Source organism: Halictus rubicundus, chromosome 3, assembly GCF_050948215.1.
Source record: "Halictus rubicundus isolate RS-2024b chromosome 3, iyHalRubi1_principal, whole genome shotgun sequence".
NCBI classification, from domain to species: domain Eukaryota; kingdom Metazoa; phylum Arthropoda; class Insecta; order Hymenoptera; family Halictidae; genus Halictus; species Halictus rubicundus.
Window position 1 is genome coordinate 1,238,861 of NC_135151.1, and position 20,029 is coordinate 1,258,889.

Sequence of the window (20,029 nt, forward strand, 5' to 3'; positions counted from 1 at the left end):
TAACCCTTAATTTAAGGATAATATGAGGGTAAATACCCTTAACTGTATCATTTTTTTTCTCGGTTGTTAATTAAGATATTCAGATGGAACAAAAACGAAAATATTCGAACTTACCTCCTTCATATCATATATTTTTTTCACAATTGTGATCAAATTATTAAGGGTAGAAAAAAATTATTTAATTTTTTAGGGCTGGGGTTTGCAAGCATCCCTTCGAGTGACCACTTCCAAAAAATTCAAGAACAATCTTCTGTTATCTATTTAATATATATAAGTAAAAGTTTCAAGATCCTTAGATTGGTGGAACATAGTTAAATATTGAAAAACAAATGAAATTACGCCATTATAATAGTATAATGTATAGTGCAGTGTTTCTTACGACTCTAATTCCTAACTCCTTGATCAATTATTACTTTTTAAACGCGACGCATCGTATTATATTCTATTTTTATCTTCCTGAATTTATAAATAGACATTATGTAGGTGTAAAAGAGAATTTTAGGAATCAAAATATAGATTTATTCAATCTTCGTCACTATTTTCCTCAATTACTGGTACAGTATGTGTTACATCAAATATTTTGGTTAATATCTCCGCTGATTTTACAATTTTCGATTTAAATCGCCCATGAGATAAATAGTAAATAATTGTAGCGACATGAGAACAGCAACCTACTGTTCTGTTACCATTAGCACAGTCGCATGTATATCGTGTAATAGCAGTATAACTAATCGAATGTGGTACATATTCAATGTAGCATTGATAACTTTGTAAATTAACACGCCCAGTGCTGGTAAAAGTAGCCTCATCGGTAAATAGTATTAAAGAGAAAAAAAGTGGATTGATTTATAGCTGCTCTTGAGCCCATCCACAACATCTAACACGATTTACATAATTCATGTCATGTAATTTCTGGTGAAGGCTAATGTAGCACAGATGTTATTTGTGACGAGTGAGAATTCGTGATGCACTACTTTTGCTGACTTCAGATTCGCGCTGAATCTGACGTACACTGATATGAGGATTATCATGTACCATTGCAACAACATTAGTTTCATTATCTTGATCACTACATACAGGCTTTTCACGACTCGTCTTACGAACAGCGAGACTTCCAGTTTCTTTTAATTTTTTACACAATCTTTCAAAAATCTTGTGTGAAGAACATATGCGGTTTGGATATCTTTCATCGTACAAATTTCGAGCCACAATTGCGTTTCTCTTACTTTCTCCATAAATTAGAAGCATCTCTAATTGTTCTTCGAATGAAAATTTCATATTGACTGTCTTGTGTTCACTAACTGCGAAACTGACTAACACTAAGAGAAGTCGGAAGCCTACCAATGTTTACATTTGACGTAGTGAGCATATCCTTGAATATGTTCCATAATGAAAGTAATAGAAAACAGTCAAACATCTCAGCAACGGTAAGTTTTAGGACAAATACACGTTAGTACTTTTATACCCAGAATACGCCAATCTATCGAAATCGAGCATAAAAAATGGAACATTCCATAGAAAAAAATAAAGGTTTTCTTCTTTACGTCTCCAGTAGCAAGAATATCATTTATACCATATTATGTAATTTCTTAAACCCTACAACTTCTGTAGGTAACATTTTTTCGTATTGTTTGAAATAACCAAGATATTCAAGTTGGCAGAGTTCGTAGGACACACTGTATATATATACACACACACACACACACACGTACATATAATATCCCGGAGAAATGGTTCGTTTCCGAATCACTTGGACAGGGAACTGACAAGAGGCGAATAAATGACATACGGTGACAATTAGCTGCGACTTCCGGCGATTCAACCGGGGATATCTTTAAATTATGTAAAACGCTAGAGTGGATTGTCTCGGGGACCGGGTTCGACGACCTCTGGTCGTAATTATTTCGCAATTATTTCACTAGGCTATTTTAGGAGGCTAGCTGGAATTTCTACTAACAGCAGAAAGTACTTCGAGTATCCCGCAATTGATTGTATCGGTTTAATTTTATTTTAAATCCAAATTGAAAACTCGTTAATTATTTGCGAGACGCAGTAAACGCGCATCATAGAATTTATTTTCGACAGAGGAATATTAACCTTCCCTCAGCAATTTGGGTCGTTTATGTACGGAGCAGAATTTCACTCTTGAATTTATTTTTCTCCATTAATGTTTTCGACAGTATTCCAGAATTTTTTAAAACCTAGGACAATAAAGATATTAGTCGTGAACATAAATGACCCAATGTACAGCCTTTAACCCAGTTAAAGGAAGGTTAAAATGTTCGAACAATTTAAGAATACTATTGAATTATTTTCGATTCACTAAAACTATTGAAAGAAGAAAATATATTTTCCTCCAACTTTCGTGCCCAACGATTAATTCAGAACGTTTTCATTTATTGTGGATTTTATGCATTTACATTGTTACGTTATTTTAGACTTGCTAAAATGATTGACAGAAGCTATATTCAGGTGATTAAAAGAGAAAATACATTTTGATTAACTGTAGTTTCTTGCAATTGACTTGGACAATTTTTATTCTGCAATAAATATCCACCGTCTTCACAACCGAGAAGGGGGTGATTCTAAATGAAAAAAAAAACAAATCGAAAATAAAGAATAAAATCTATTGGTTCGAGGCTTCGTTTTCGAGAAAATCAAATTTAAAGATCCGTCGGGTTCGCGTGCTATAGTACACGCAGGAAGTAGAATTGGCTGGTCATGATCAGACACGTCAGTCGATTCTTATCGAATAACATGCGTACTAGCTGAATATTCAAGATCGTTTTTCTCGAGCACGAAGCCTCGAATGAAAAAATTTTATTCTTTACTTTCGATTTGATCTTTCATGTAGAATCGCCCTCTTCTCGGTTGCACCACACCGATGGACCGTTGGAACACCCTGTATATTGTCGTAGTAAAATATTTTTTAAAAGCCAAAATATCTCGAAGAATCACATTCATGATCACCAGTACAATTCTCTGAGAAGAGCGAGACGTTTGGGTTTCGAGGCGTCAATGGGTGGTTGTTTCGTTGGGGAAAATATATTCTTAAAATATTAAAGTTAAAGAATCGAGTTTTCGCCACGAAAAGTCGCTTTACAGGCGACGGGAACCGGGACGAGGACTGGAACGTTAATTGCGCTTCAGGGGTTGCCAGAAAAGAGACGAGACGCCGAGCTGGCCGAGAGGAGAAATAACGCGACTCTTGGCTGAAGAGAGAGAGAGAGAGAGAGAGAGAGAGAGAGAGAGAGAGAGAGAGAGAGAGAAAGAGTCAGGTTGCAATCCTACCAAGCATTTTGGGTCGTGTTTGTTCAACCGTCCGAGCTTTTTTTCCCAAGATTAACGCCCCTCGCTGTCACAAATACACGCCGCGGAATCGCGTAGCTGCACTTTGGGGTACAAGGGCCGCAATTTGTCGATCGCATTAAACCTGTCGCCGACGGAAAACTAAACGACGCTGCTGTCGTTCTACCGCCGTGTTTTCGCTTCCGAACGAGATCACTGCCACAGCCGAAACTAGATTCGCAGCTAGGCTAAAGCTAAACACTCGAAACGTTCTGGAAAAAGTTTTCCCTACGAAAGGGAAGTATCTTTTGAAGATTGTTCCTGTCTTTCCCACTGGATACAGTCACAGACAATTCCTGTGATTGTTTTACTGAGGCAAGCGAGTAAAAAACTAATACAAATAATAGCGTTCTTAATACGTTCAGTGTTCAACAAGCATTCCCATGCATTCGAGCTCGAATTGCATGAAGATTGACAAGAGCTTTTTTAGAGGCGATGACAACCAGTCATCTCTTAGATTACTAGCTTTGTTTGTAGAGTTTGTTGTGTTTAAATATGTACAATTTACAGAATTTTTATTGAAAATCTTGATGTATCGCATACTAGTCTCTGCAATTGGCTTCTTTTATTTATGTACATTTACTAGTTGTAACTGAATCCTTAGAATTAGAATACTATGCTTTCGATTGAGTTTATCTATGCTACAACTTAGTATATCGGTCTTTGATCAAACGTGATAGGATAATTCCGGGAGAAACGCACCATAGGGTGAGATGGACCAGTTTTTATTGTGGCAATAATGGACGATTCTCAACTGTTTTTCTGTTATCATTTATAACATTTTAACATTTGTAAATAATCTCGAAACGAAGAACACGTGTATTATATTATTTACGTGTAACAGAAGTATAAAAACTTCCCAGCGCTCCAAACTTCTGATGAAATATTTTTTGTGTGAGTGGTCAGTGCAAATGTTATTAACTTCTAATGGTATGGTTTTAACTATCAGTATCGACTTAAATAGTGACAATGGTTTCTCTTTTACGATTTTTCATCGTGTTTTGACGAAATTTTTTGTACTGGTTCTTGTTTTTCTATAGGTGCGGTCTGTCCCACAATTTAGGGAGAGATGCACCATTAATGTATGTAAGTGTACTAGGCAGTCGTTTTTATAAAAAATGAAGCATCCTTTTTTTAATTACTTAAAAAGCGATGAATTAAACCTGAGACTTGTTCTTTGCCACACTATTTGTTAACATCTTACACTTCAATTAATTAAAATTAATTAATTTATATTCATTGCTCTATAATTAGGTAATTCAAAAGGAGATGCTTCATTTTTGACACAAACGACTGGCTAGCAGATTCTAATAATTGTTGTATTGAATGTTTACATGATTATTATTCAACCACATCTCAAGTAGATATGATTTCTTGTTTAGAATGTCTCAAATGGCTCCATGGAACATGTAGTATGTATTCTCGTTTGTGTAATATATGGTAGAGAAAAAAAAAAGAATATAAGTCGGGAGAAGAAGGTATAAACGAAAGGAGTGGGTCTATCCCCAATCGGGAGTGCATCTAACCCCAGTCCCTAGGGAGAGATTCACTTTTTCGAACTTTTTGAAACAGCATATTAATATATTAACATAAAAGTTTTACTCGTTTAACTTTATATATTATTAAAGAGATTTAAATAAATAATTAAACTATGCCTGGCTATACTTTCAATTATTTTCAATAAAATTTTTATAAACAGAAGACAAAATGTGGTGCATCTCTCCCGGAATTACCCTAAATGAAGAATTAAATGCGGCACGTGTTCACGAGAATTTCTATTTCTAGATAAACGTCGTCTGCGTTTTCCGCCGTCGTTCTATGCGTTCCCAGCAGTTATGGTATCGCTTGGGCGACCGAACTATGGTAAAACAGGCAAACAATGCTAACCGTAGCACGAAGGAACAGGGCAGAGAAGTACCAAGCAAAAGAGAAAGGTAGCGAGAAATGGGAAGGGACGGAAGAAGCGCGGAGGAAACACGGGACGCACCCGGGGAAACTTTATGAGTTTATGAGAGTAAGCGCGAAGCCGGGGTTGGGCCAGCCAGCAAAATAAGAGGCTCCTCTAACTATCCAACTACCTCGTCTCGTATCTTTTTCATTTACGCGCTGTTTACAACGCGTCGGGCATTACTTTTATCGCGGGCTCGGCTCGGCACCGGCCGCCACCCTCTCTGAATTACTCGAATGCCACCGGGCTGCTTGCTAAGGGTTTGTTGCGACGAAAACAGTTTAGAGACGAACGTTTCTTACGTTTCTTTGTGTACACGCCCCCGTTCTCTGTCTCGCGAATTCCTTCGCGAAACTCGGCGAACGGAAGAACCGTCACGCGAATCATTCGTCTCTTTTGCTACTTTCCGTTACTGCGTTTTCGTGTTGTTCGACTGACAAAGGAACATTCAACGATTATTGATACCTCCTTTTACGTGGCAGGGACAAATGTTATTACGCACATTTGGTGTAATACCTGCTTTTTAATTTGCTGGATGATATTCGCAAGTGCAATCATTCAATCTTCTGGTTTCTTTCAGTTTAACCTTTTCATTGGGAGTAATAGGTTAATCGTTCAATGAAAAAATTGTTGAATTTCTCTCAACTCCCCCACACTTATGATCATTTTTACAGGAATGGCTTTTGGGAAAATGGAAAATTGATTTCTTCAAGAAACATAATTTTAAATATTAAAAAAATTGTTCAAGGTCTCTTTACTGCCCAGACCTTGTGCTCACTTCTGCAAGAATGGATTTAGGAAAATGGCTGCCACGTTCTTCTAGTTTAACATACGTGGCTCAATTTTTCAGAAAATACTACTTAAATATCATATAATAAGACGTACATATTAATTTCTTCAAGAAACATTATTTTAAATATTTAAAAAATTGTTCAAGGTCTCTTAACTGCCCAGGACTTGTGCTCACTTCTGCAAGAGTGGCTTTGGGAAAATGGCTGCCACGTTCTTGTAGTTTAACATACGTGGCTCAATTTTTCAGAAAATACTACTTAAATATCATATAATAAGACGTACATATTGATTTCTTCAAGAAACATTATTTTAAATATTAAAAAAATTGTTTCAAGGTCTCTTAACTGCCCAGACCTTGTGCTCACTTCTGCAAGAATGGATTTAGGAAAATGGCTGCCACGTTCTTCTAGTTTAACATACGTGGCTCAATTTTTCAGAAAATACTACTTAAATATCATATAATAAGACGTACATATTAATTTCTTCAAGAAACATAATTTTAAATATTAAAAAAATTGTTCAAGGTCTCTTAACTGCCCAGGCCTTGTGCTCACTTCTGCAAGAATGGATTTGGGAAAATGGCTGCCACGTTCTTCTAGCTTAAGATACGTGGCTCAATTTTTCAGAAAATACTACTTAAATATCATATAATAAGACGTACATATTGATTTCTTCAAGAAACATTATTCTAAATATTAAAAAAATTGTTCAAGGTCTCTTAACTTCCCAGACCTTGTGCTCACTTCTGCAAGAATGGATTTAGGAAAATGGCTGCCACGTTCTTCTAGCTTAAGATACGTGACTGAATTTTTCAGAAAATACTACTTAAATATTATACAATAAGATGTCTATATTAAATTTCTTAAAGAAACATAATTTTGTACATAAAAAAATTGTTGCATTTCTTCCGACATACAGTGTATGGTCTTGCGAATCTTCAGCTGCAGTATTCGAGCATAAACGGCGTTGTTCGCCTCGAAACGAGTCCAGAACGTGTTTGGTTGCTTTCCCTCCGCGTCCGTTTAACGAATTAAACGTCCGAGTTGTACAAAAGTAAATAATGCCATCGAAATACCGGCTCGGAGCGGATCACTCGATGCAATTTATCCGGCAATCCGATTACATCGTCGAAATATTTTCACCGGTCGTCCGCGCATTAACGCCCAATGTATGCGTGGCGGCGGTGATTCAATATCCGTCTATAAATATTATTCTTCGACGGGAGCTGCATTGCCGGAAAATTGAACGATCGTCGATACGTATTAGCCGCCGGAAACGCGACTACGGCCCGTCGACGCAACGCGCGACAACCGATCGAAGCAGACCGGAAACGAAGAAACGCGATTCCCATCGCCTGAACACATTAATGCCAATTATCATTACTGGAAATGCTTCTCGCAATTATCTGAGAACGTGCAGCGAGAAGCGCGATTTCTTCACGCTATTCCTTAGAAGCACGGTTTCTTTTGCGACGATTCTTCGACGAACCTCAGCTGATAATCTTAGAAGTCTACTTGCTTCTAGCATTAGTAACGGATAGACTATGGATCTTTATAAAAAATAAAAATTGTTTGCATCGTATTCCTTTCTCCCCTTAATAATTTTGTAAGTTGGCACTAATACATTGAAGCTTCAAAATTCTTTCAAATCATCTCCTGTTTTAACCCTTTGCACTCGGCGCTATTTTCATTCTAAAACTAAATTTTTCTTTCGTCTTAGAATATTTTCATTTTATTCATACGAGACTGATCCGATTTCCACATATAATATGTAAATGTTTAGTAATCTGTTAAATGCAAATTTTGTAATGTAGCAAACACATTGTAATATTTTTTGTAATTTCTTTGAAATAATGCCACAACAATTTCTAGTGGTGCTCCAGAGTCACCACTCGAGTGCAAAGGGTTAAATTGCGGCTACTCATTCTCACCATAAGTGCATAAAATCTATTAATGATGTTGGATCAAGCAAAAGACGAATAGAAATTTTTGACACCTTTGATAAATAAAAAATGATACATTAATCTTTCCACCGTGTGAAATCACCTGCTCATTCTTATCGTGAATGCATAAAATCGGCAATTTATTGGTTTTATTCTTCACTAATGTAAGTTGAATCATCTTAAATCATCTCTGCCACGAGAAGTTTAATCGCAGACCGCCGCGACGCGCACCGTTGCAGTTGCAGTTGCAGTTGCAGGCGACTGTCGAATGCGAGCGAATTCCACGAAGAATCTCGAACGGGCGCACAGTGCGGACAAATGGCCTGTTTTTGGGCACTTCTCGTAATTTGGTTATTGATGTATATACAGGGTGAGTCACCAAACGTTAGCACTTCAAATATCTTTGTTGTTTCTAAAGATACGTAAAATATGGTAAGGACAAAGTTGAATGGTAAAATGGGGCTGACACGATGCAAAAAAAAATTTTGTTTTTATGTCATTTTTTTGGAGATATCAAGGTCACCTTGACTTTTTTAAATGGAACCACTCTTTTTAAACACCTACAATGATAGTCCCTTTCATTAGGAATTCAGTGACTATAATTAGTCCAAGGTCATTCAAGGTCAAGGACAGAAAAAACGTATAAAACTAAAATATGGAAGCAGAATACCTGTATTTTATAAATGTATAATTGGGCCATGATTAGTGAATGTTGCTACGTCCGTAAACAGCCCCATTTTACCATTCAACTTTGTCCTTACCATATTTTACGTATCTTTAGAAACAACAAAGATATTTGAGGTGGTAACGTTTGGTGACTCACCCTGTATATAGGAAATTTTTTACAGAAAGTTGATCGATATATAATTATTGCAAAATTGTATTATACATAAAAATGGTCATTATATGATTATTAATGACAATTTTCATCCTAACATGCATTTTTTGCAAAGAAATGTATTTCATATCGTGACATACACGAACATGGAATTTCGCACAGTAAATTTTGAACAGTAAATTCCGCACTGTGATTGTGGCGGACAAATGGCAAAATTTTGGACAAAAATCCATATTTGTTTACGAATGTATATGTATTGTTAATTATTCACAGAAAATGAAATTTAACAATACAACTAATACATTTAAAAAGAATTTAACAATTTTTCCACGATAGATCCTAAACGAAAGGTATGGACACTTCTTAAAAAGTTTATAAAATTAAAAGTAGCAGTTAGTTGCAAACAAAACTATAAAATTCGTAAACTATAATAAATAATATATCCGAATATGTATGAATCTCAGGATATATTTTGCCGTTTTTGTTACATGTTAATTTGAAGTTTTATATGTAATTAATAAATAAAACAACCGTTGAAAATTTGTACAAAAAATAAATCTACTTTATGAAATATAAAAAGAATGCATACACCTTGGTAAGCACTTTCCATTACACAGAACTATTATTGCAACACTCATTTACAGTTAATGTAATATTTTTCGATTTTTACATATGTTTTACATTTCGATTTACATATGTAATTGAAATTATTCACAAAGAATGAAATTTAACAATAAAATTAATGAAATGAAAAAAAATTCACAATATTTATGCATAAAAATAATTGTTAAATGATTTTTAAATGAATGATAATATCAATTTCCTCCTGATATGCAGCTTTGCCAAAGGAATTTTTCGTACATCGTGATATAAACGTGTAGTGAGATGTGCCCCACTTGTTCGCACTGTGGAGCGGCGAGTTTAACCCTTAGCACTTGAATGGCGACTGTAAGGCGCCACTAAAAATTGCTGTATCAATATTCAAAAGATTTTTTACATTATTAAATTTGTTTGTATTTAATAAATTTCTAAACACGTGAGTATTGTACGAGTAAATTGCATCATTTTCGTATGTATAACATGAAAAAAAATATGTAGAATGGAAATATTCTGGGTCGGAAGAAATGTTTCGTTTTGGAGTTAAAATAGCTTCGAATGCAAAGGGTTCACAGGCTTAATCGTGGATTGGTATCGCGGAGCTCGTTTATTTTTACGGATCCGGTCGCGGAATGACGTCGATAATCCAGGCAACGCGCCTAGAGCATCGCCGCAAGACGATTCGCGATTTCCGGTTGAACCGGAAACCCGGTGAACTAGTATCAAAATCAGTATGCTCGGACATTCGATGCCCTGTTCGATTATATCGACGCGACACGGGGAGCAGGTAGCTCCGAAAGAGTCGAACGTCGAACATCGATGCGGAAAATAGGCTTTCGAGATTAATTGGCTCCTCTAGGGAAGCTGGCGGAGCACTGGGCGATAGTACGGTATCGCGACGAGCGCCGGCTATTCCGAGAACACAGGCCAATTAACTTTTTCATTCGGACCGAGCGGCGCCGAGCAGAGCAAAGCGGAGCAGAGCAGAGCCGAGCCGAGCTGAGCGGAGCAGAGCAGAGCAAGTCTCTGCGTTTTGTTCTTTCTACGAGCCGGAGCGTCGAACAACGCCGTTTCGAATTAACGAGCTTCCCAGCCACACAGTAGCCTCTGGATTCTTTTGCTTCCGGGGTTTCGCCCGATTTACCCACCAATTTTTTTTTCCAATTTAATCCTCGATGACCGGGGTGCGTTAACGCTAAGCTGTAGCGACAATGATGATGTCGATCGAGAACAAGAGTGTAACTCGATTTGTTTTCTCGGCTAGACGAATATTCTGCGAAGAGACAGGGACAGGGTAAAATTAAGCAAAATTAGTAATACAGTTTCGAATCGCGTTCAACGAGACCAATCAAAGTGACGATTCCAACATCAAAAATGTTCTCTTCGCTTCGATATAAGTCCACATAAAAAAGTTGCAAATCGTTATTTAATTTTCCGAGTGCTACTTTTATAAGAAGACTGTGTGTGTCATTCTTAAGATCTGACATAGCAGAACACAGTTCTAATAACATTTGTTTGTTATATCTTATATTAACACGTTCCGTGCCACGTGTACCATCGGTGGTACACGTTAAACTTGATCTTCAGGCCACGTGTACCACCGATGGAATACGCAGACATATTTATTTAATGCCCAAACATCAAATGGCCTGAACGACAAGTCAAGCAAAAACGGCTTGGCACGGAACGTGTTAACCATCTAGCATAGCACTGGAATTTTCAGAATATGTATAATTGATCAACGAAATGTATTTTTTAAATTATCAATAGGGGTAAACACGAAAAAGTTGTAAGAAACAACTTTCCGTATTTTCTCTGCAGTTTCGATCAACTGTAATTTTCTCAAAATTCCTTTTCACGTCATGCAATAGACAAATAGTTCTAACTTTTCGAAAAAAATCCAAGGTCCAATATCAAAAAAGTTGTCTTTTTAAGAGTGTCCGATTATTACGAGCATACACTTGTCCTCGTTGTTTTCGCACCGTAAATATTAAAGGTACCTATAAGTAATCAATTATTTGCAAAGAATTTGTTTTGCCTTTAGTTCTGTACCGATCATTGAAGAGGAAACACGTACTCTTTTACAGTTTTCGGTAAAGCAGCCTGTGTTCAAAATATTCTAAAAAGTATAATTTTTTTTTACAACCCAGTAATAAAATGGCGGCGTCCGTACCTTCCGAGAATCATATTAGTCATTGCAAACTTTTTTCATTTTCATGCGGGATTTAATGCAACGGTAACAACAAAGAAAATTTGCGATGTTTATGGAAATGTATTGAAGGTCAACAAGTGTCAACGTTGGTTCAGAAGGTTTGCTGCTGGTGATTATGATCTCTCTGACAGGCCTCGAACTGGACGACCAGTTGAATTTGATAATGACACCCTAAAATCTCTAGTGGGAGCTGATCCAAAATGAAGTATACAAGAATTATCGAGAAGCCTTGGGTCCACATGGTCAACTATACAAAGGCACCTACACGAAATGAGAAAGGCATATAGGCAAGGAATATGTGTACCGCATCAATTATCCGAGACCAACAAGAATATTCGTCGATCAATTTGCACTTCATTGCTATCCAGATTTCGTAGAGATCCATTTCTTCGCAGAATCGTTACCGGAGATAAAAAATGGATTTTTTATGATAACATAAAGCGTCCCAAGCAATGGCTTTCTGCAAATCAAACCGCAATATCAACCCCTAAACCTAGCTTATCACTTAGAAAGGTGTTACTGTGCATTTGGTGGGACTGTCGTGGCATAATTCACTTTGAGTTGTTGAAACCTAAAGAAACAGTTACTGCTCAGTTGTATTGTCAGCAATTCCAACGATTGTATTTAGAACTATTGATAAAGAGGGCATCTTTAGTTCACAGAAAAGGTGTAATACTGCAAATTGACAATGCCCGGCCCCATACAGCGAAACTGACTCAGGAAAAAATCAAAGAATTACAATGGAAAGTTTTACTGTACCCCCGTACTCACCGGATATTGCTCCCTCTGACTATCATCTTTTCAGATCTCTGGAGCATTATTTAAGAAATAAAACATTCGCTTCTGTAGAAGATGTAAGGAGGCACCTTGAGTCATATTTTGCTTCACGAACCCTGGATTTCTATAAGAGGGTAATTAAAAATTTTCAGGAAAGATGTCAAACTGTCCTTGATAATGATGGAGATTATATAATAAATTAAGAAATAAAAACGTGAATTTACTACAAAGCTTGTTTTAGATTTCAAAATAATTGAAATAATGTCCCCGTAATATGTTCAGCAATATTAAACTGATATAAAACGAATTCATCAAATAGCTGTGTCTACCGAAACTCCTCGATTTTCCATTGACGAACCGAAAACAGTTTTGTCCAGCAGGCGAAGATTATTTCGTCCGTGCGCCGTCGCCTGATTGACAGTCCTTTCGTGCTAAATGGCGCGCATCGAAATATTGCGGAGGAACACGGCCGTCGTTGAATTGAATCCGGCGAATATCGGCGACAAACCGGAAGCTTGTACAATCGGTAACCGTTTTCCGATGAATGTCCAGGCCCGTCGCTTTTCACCATTGGAAACGAACGCACGGCGCGGCGGTTAGTATCCCGCGCGTTTCTATCGCTCGCGATCCGACGCGGGCTCCTTTGTTCAAGGACAAAGGTTTCTCGTGGATCGAAATCGAAAATGGAAATCGAGAGAGGGAGAGAGGGAGCGCCGATGAAAGAAAAATCGGGAAACACGCGGCTTCCCGAAGGTTCTTCGATCGCAAACAACGAGTTTCAGAGCGACGGCACGCGCCGCCAGTTTTTTACTGTCCGTGGCTCGGTTCGATCCCACACATAAAATCCGTCAGGGATTTTAATTCCAGGCTCCAATCGTAAAGTCGTGCGACCGTTTCCCGTATTTCTGCGGCTCGAGATTCAGTGTTTACACTCGAAACCGGCGCGCTTCGACTGCCGGTTGTCGAGAATTCTCGTGGGCTCGCGTATTCGGAGGTGCAACAATCCAGTTCGACGAGAACTCAGGATGGAAACACGGTTCCGTTGCATCGGGCAAAACCAGGAAGTTGGACGAACGTGTTATTAGCTGCGGAAACGAATGTCCTTCCCATTGAAATTGCTGCGGGGCTGCTTTAAATTCGAACGTTCTCGTTCTGCGATTTCCGAGCTGCGAATACAATATTTGTAATATCGCGATACAAGCTTGACATTTGCGAATGTGATATCTATATGTGGACACCGTAGGAGCCGTACTTTTCTCGAATTTTGAATATTTACTAGAATATTTTGTTCATTGAGTTGGGCAGTTTTTGCTCAGTCGGTCTATTCGGTTGTCACGGTATTTGTTGAGTAATTAATTACCGGACTTGTTCGATCACGATTGAAATTGCTACTGCAAAAGTTATGAAACGATCGTTGCGCGAACTTGTATATTCAAAGAAATGTCGAAAAGAGACTCCCGTAAAAGCGTCTCGCCGGCTGAACAACCGTTACCGAAAAAATCTGGGACTGTTTGGCCGTGTACCCGTAACGCCGGTGATAAAACCCCGCCGAATTCATTTTCGCACCTAATGGATCGTATTTTATCGTGCTTCCGCTCGCCCGTGTTTGTCTCGCGTCGCGGCTCATTGTTATCGTTACCAGCACGTTTACGGCCGCGTAATTGCCGAGACGCGCGAAGTCGATATTAAAGGAAAACTGGAAACTAGCGTCGACGTTATTTATCTTTAATTCGAGCAAATGACTGGATAAACAGGCTGCGCGTACAGAGGTGGGCGGGTCGCAGGGGGTGTGTCTCGACGGCAAGATACCCGAGGTCGTGGAAAACAGGTCGCGAAAACGTTCGCGAGGGGAAACTATATCTTGCGCAAGTTGCCGCGTTTTTTGCTCGGGGCGTTCTACGAGTGTCTCGCCGTCGACAAGATTATATTGTATCTCAGCGAGGGCACGCGTCCCGCTCGTATCTGGCTCGTCGCATCTCGTATATCGTGACTATAACCATTATTTTTTAAGCCGTCACCCTTTGACCGCCCTTAATCCGGCGGTGAAGATTCTTGGAAGAAGATCCTAGGATAATACTTCCCTTATGTTTGCTTCAAATTTAAAATTAGCGAGCTATGTTTCCGTTGTATAACGTTAGGGTGCGTCAATCCAGTAGAGCTTCCGCACAAGGTGGCCCAAGAAAGAAGCCCTAGTTTTCACTCTATAACACAGTACTATAATATATCAATGCAATAGTGCTTCTACAAAAGGTGGCCCAGGAAAGAAGTCCAAGTTTCCCCTCCGTAAAATTATCACATCAATCCACTGGCACTCCTACAGCAGGTAGCCTAAAAAAGAGCCGTAGTCTTAACTCTATAACATTGCCATAACAACGCATTGCAATAGGGCTTGCACAGGAGGTGGCCTAGGAAAGAAGCCCTACGTTCTGTTTCATAACATGGCCATATCGGTCCACTACAATTTTTTCAGCTGGTAGCCTTAGAAAGGAGCCCTAACTTCCACTCTGAAACATTACTATAAAATATCAATGCAATAGTGCTACCGCAGAAGGTGGCCCAAAAACGAAGCCCTAGTTTCCCCTCCATAAAATTATCACATCAATCCACTGGGGCTCCTGCAGCATGTAGCCTAAAAAAGCCGTAAATTTCACTGTATAACATTGCCATAACAAAACACTACAATTGGGCTTGCACAGGAGGTGGCCCAGAAAAGAAGCCCTACTTTCTGTTTCATAACATTGCCATATCGGTCCACTCAAATTTTTTCAGCTGGTAGCCTAAGAAAAGAGCCCTAGCGTCCACTCCGTAACAATACTATAAAATATCAATGCGATAGTGCTTTTGCAGAAGGTTGCCCAGGAATGAAGCACTACGTTCTGTTTCATAACATTGCCATATCGGTCCACCAGAATTTTTGCAGCTAGTAGCCTAAGAAAGGAGCCCTAGCTCCTATTCTGTAATATTATTATAATGAATCAATCAAATAGGGCTTTCGCAGCAGGTAGCCCAAGAAAAAAGCCCTAGTCATCGCTCCTTAAGGGGGAAACCTTGTATAAATGGCCTGTTTTTCAAGAATTTTTTTTTTAATGTAATGCGTAGATTAATTTAAAATTTGAGGTATCATTTATTGACGTTATAATGTACAACAAAAATATTTGTTATAAATTTTAGACGTTAATATCAATGGTGCAATGGCGGCTTGCAGCGTACAAGCAAAAACGCGTTGCGTTTAAACAAAAACGCACAAAGCGACATTCCTTTTTTATTAAAATTTGTAAAATTGCAAAAATGGCGATGTTTTGAAAAAAAACGGATTTTCTGTTAATAACAATGTTTTCAATAAAATATTAAAAAATGTGCTCGAAACGGCGTGCAAAATTTTGCGTTTCGAAAAAAATGCGTTTAAAGTTTGAGTAACAGAAAAATCGTGGAAAAATCCTAATTTATTTTAACTTACCGCGGTTTATTACTAGTCTGTGATTCCATTGCCATATCGGTCCACTAGAATTTTTTCAGCTGGTAGCCTAAGAAAGGAGCCCTAGCTTCCACTCTTCACCATTACTATAAAAAATAGGGCTTGCACAGGAAGTGGCCCAGAAAAGAAGCCCTACCTTCTGTTTCACAACGTTGCCGTATCGGCCCACTAGAATTGTTTCAGCTGGTAGCCTAAGAAAGGAGCCCTAGCTTCCACTCTTCACCATTACTATAAAATATCAATGCAATAGGGCTTGCACAGGAAGTGGCCTAGAAAAGAAGCCCTACTTTCTGTTTCATAACATTGCCATATCCACTTTGTAGCATTATTGTAAAATATCAATACAATAGTGCTTCCGCAGAAGGTGGCCCAGGAAAGAAGCCCTAGTTTCCCCTCCATAAAATCATCACATCAATCCCCTGGATCAATCCTCTTGCAGCAGGTAGCCCAAGAAAGAAGCCTTGGTTTTCGCTCCGTAACATTGCAAATGTATTCGTGCAAATCCATCGTTTCGCTAGCATCTGCGACTTCCCGAGCCATTAAAAATGCAACGGTTCTCGCAGATCGCGAAACGCGAGTGGGGAGCATCTGTTAGCAACTCGGATCCAAGAACCGTGTCGGTAATAGTCCGTAAAACTGAAAAGAAATGATTTTCGGCGGAAAATCTTGCGAGGGTGCTCGAGACGCAGAGACCGAGTCTTCAATCCGCATGCTCGAGAGTCGTTGTTCGCTGAAGGAAGAAAGAATTCTATCTTCCGCTCCTATCCTTCAATTTATTTGCGCTAGTTATCCGAACGGGAAACGGTGCAGTCCGAGAAAGCGTATTTGACTTGTTACTCTGCGAGAAACAGGGTACGATCGGTTTGTTGTCGTTCTCCGAAAGGAAAAGCGCTCTGTTGTTTGATCGGCTCGGCGCGTGCACGGCGTATGCGTCCCTCCTTTCCGCTATTAAATTCGCGGATTCAGGAGTCCGCGAGAGAATCGATCAGTTTCCGAGGACGCGAGCTATTTTCGGATATCGGCGTTGTTGGGAGCGACGTCCCCGAACCTAAAAACGATTCTACCCGTTTCCCCCGGCACGGCAGCCGGCGAAGAATCAATCTATTCGTGGGGCGGAATTGGCCGCCGCTCAATAACCGACGTTTGTCGATTCCGCTGAATAACGATTCTATTAGAGCGAGAACCGCTCACGGCGAAACCACCCCATATTTGTTATTTCGACTGGACGGCTGTCGGGCCGGGTCGGGCCGGGCCGATGAAGCCGCGATAGTGAAACGACTGTAAGATTCCCGCGGCGAATCATGACACTATTTGTACCAATTGTTCTGAACGTCGCACACAAATACCACCGTAATGATCTTCACTTTTTTGGAAGTTCCGGATACTGAAAAGTGAACATTCGTGGTATTACTGTTTTTGAAGAAATTCGGAACAAGGGTAGGTCGAAGATTGCGGCTAGGGCTTTCACAGTAGGCAGCCGAAAAAGGAAGCCCTACTTTTTGCTCCGAGCATCACTACATTGATCCAACATTGTCGTTAACAAATTGATCACAGTGTTAGCGTTGTAGATTGCAGGTTTTACGCAGTAACTAAGATCTCCTTTTATGGTCTATAGATATATATATTTTGGACGTTACACTTCAGCACCAGACTAAGTAAACATAAACGACTTTCCTTGCACGCGGCTATACACAGAGTGAGGGATTCTCGGTTTCCTCACGTACGCTTTGCTACATATATTGTTCCTTAATACAAACGGAGATGTCGCGATTACAATTACGATCGGTAACGCAGAATCCTGGTTTCCAACAGTTAGTTTGTTTGTAGAGTAGAAAGTAGAAGCCAAAAGTCCCGGATCACAATATTTAAGAAGCTTTTAACACTATTCCTACCGACACTTCATGTATACTAATTCCTACCGCGACCGGTCAAACGACCGGTCTTTAACACAACTTATATTTTTTAATATAGAATGAAGATAATAGCCAATTTGAGAGTATACAAATATAGTTTCTTTTATTTAGGAGTATATAATGTACATTTTATTCGTTTTCATTGCATTTTTTACAAATAAGACGGTGTAAGAAAATCCGAGGTTCTGGACCGCTTCATACACGTTGAATTTTATTTATACTATTTTTCTGGGTTGAAGGTCATTTGAAGGTCATATTGTGCTACATGCATGAATTCGTTATTTTGTCAGCTACAACATTACGTTAACGAAGATATATCATTCCATTAAAAAAAACATCGATAACCTTGAAATCTCATAAAAATGACCTTGAATTTTTTTCCCCTTACACCGTTATATGTGGCCCTTCAAACAGTGTAACTTTGTCCTACGAAGTTTTTTTGTACAACGAAAAGTAACGGAGACATTTAGGTGTCCTGCTTTATCGAATTCACCCTGTATAGGAAATTCTAATCGAAATATGAAAAACGGTCATGTGACCGAACGCGGTAGGAATAGTGTTAAGTATTTCACAGCGGGAGCCATCACTTTCGGGACATTAACAGCTAACACGTCGACGATCCTTTCCGTTCGGAAAAACGTGCCAAGCACATAAGTGCGGCATCGCAACAGACACCCGAAGGAAGTATCCCGCATTTCCGCTCGGTGACGTTGCTAGGTCGACGGACGAGTGGTGCTCTCGTCACTGGAATTGTCCCGTCGTAAACCCGACCGGTTCCAATATCCGCTCTCCCACGCAACTCTTACAAATATCGTACCACCGCGGATCGATCGGAAACACCGGGGAGAAATCTACGAGTAGCCGGTGTCGTTCCCAAAGTCAAAACACCCTATAAATAAACTGTCGTCCAATTACGTTTCTTTCGGAAGCGAGGCAAGGTGAAAAGCGAGGCAAGGAACAAGGCGAGGCGCGGCAAGTACGCTCGCGTGGAACTGACGTTTAATCTACAGCGCGAGCGGCGCGAGAACCTGCTTTTCGTTACAAAAGCGTCGCCAATTAAACCTTTGGGAAGTTGGCCAAGTAGAAGAGACCGTGCTGCCGATCGAGGGAGCGCTGCGCACCGAACGCACGAGTTTCTATCGCAGGCCGGCTTTAACTTCCGGATAATAAGCTCGTAGAATGTCGGGAATAGTAGCAGGTGCGCGCGTCGTCTGTTTTCATTGCTCCATAAAACATCCGGTGGCAGGGAGCGCGGTTGCACGGAGATCGCGCGATGCGTTCTCGCGATAGAGCACGCGTTACGGCTCGCCCGACAATTTATTCCACGGATTTGATCGCTGCGTCTCGCAAACCTGAACCAGGTCCGGCGCCGGTCACCTGTCTCCGCGGGCTGTTGACATTTTTCGACGAACGCGAACACCTCACCTTCAGAACGACAGCTTGGAACCATTCTACGCGACGAAAAACGCGCAGCGACCCAATCGGCTGCATAATCAAGTATATGCTTCGCAAAATTGACAGAAGAGTCGATTTCAGGGGTTCTGCTTATAGCATAATTGATTTGCTTCACAGGCGAATTATTCCATAATTTTTGCAAACCTGTGGCTCAACAGAATACTTCAACAGAAACAACGAAACTTCAATCAAACGTCACTCAGTAATTTGTCCGCGAAAGCTGAACTTCCAGGAACGATCACTACGATCATCAATAAAAGACATCGAAAGAATTGTCTTCAAGGGTGTGGAAATAGACTGTTTAAAATCATCGTAAACAGAAAATTTTAAGTCTTTTGCAGAAAATGAGAGAAGTTCAAGAACAGGCAACTTTCGGGTTATAATACGTTCCGTCAATTCCGTGGAGCACTATAGAAAGTTCGAACTTGAAAATGGTTTTATTTCACTAATTTCGGAAGAGTTTTGACGATGCTATAGGAGTTTTAAGATAGGGCAAATTTTAAGATAGTTATGCCCGGCTTTTCGGCGCAAATACCCTGCCTCGGGCGCCGCGCCGCGCCGCGTCGCGTCGCGTCGCCTGTCTTTTACGAGCGCACCGGATATCGAATCGATTCGTCACCGGGACTCGCGCGGCCCGAAACTTTTCGCGCTTGTTCATCGGCCCGCGACGAATAGCGGCGCGACTCCGCAGATTTATGCGCCTTGCACGGGGATCCATCATAACTTGTTCGA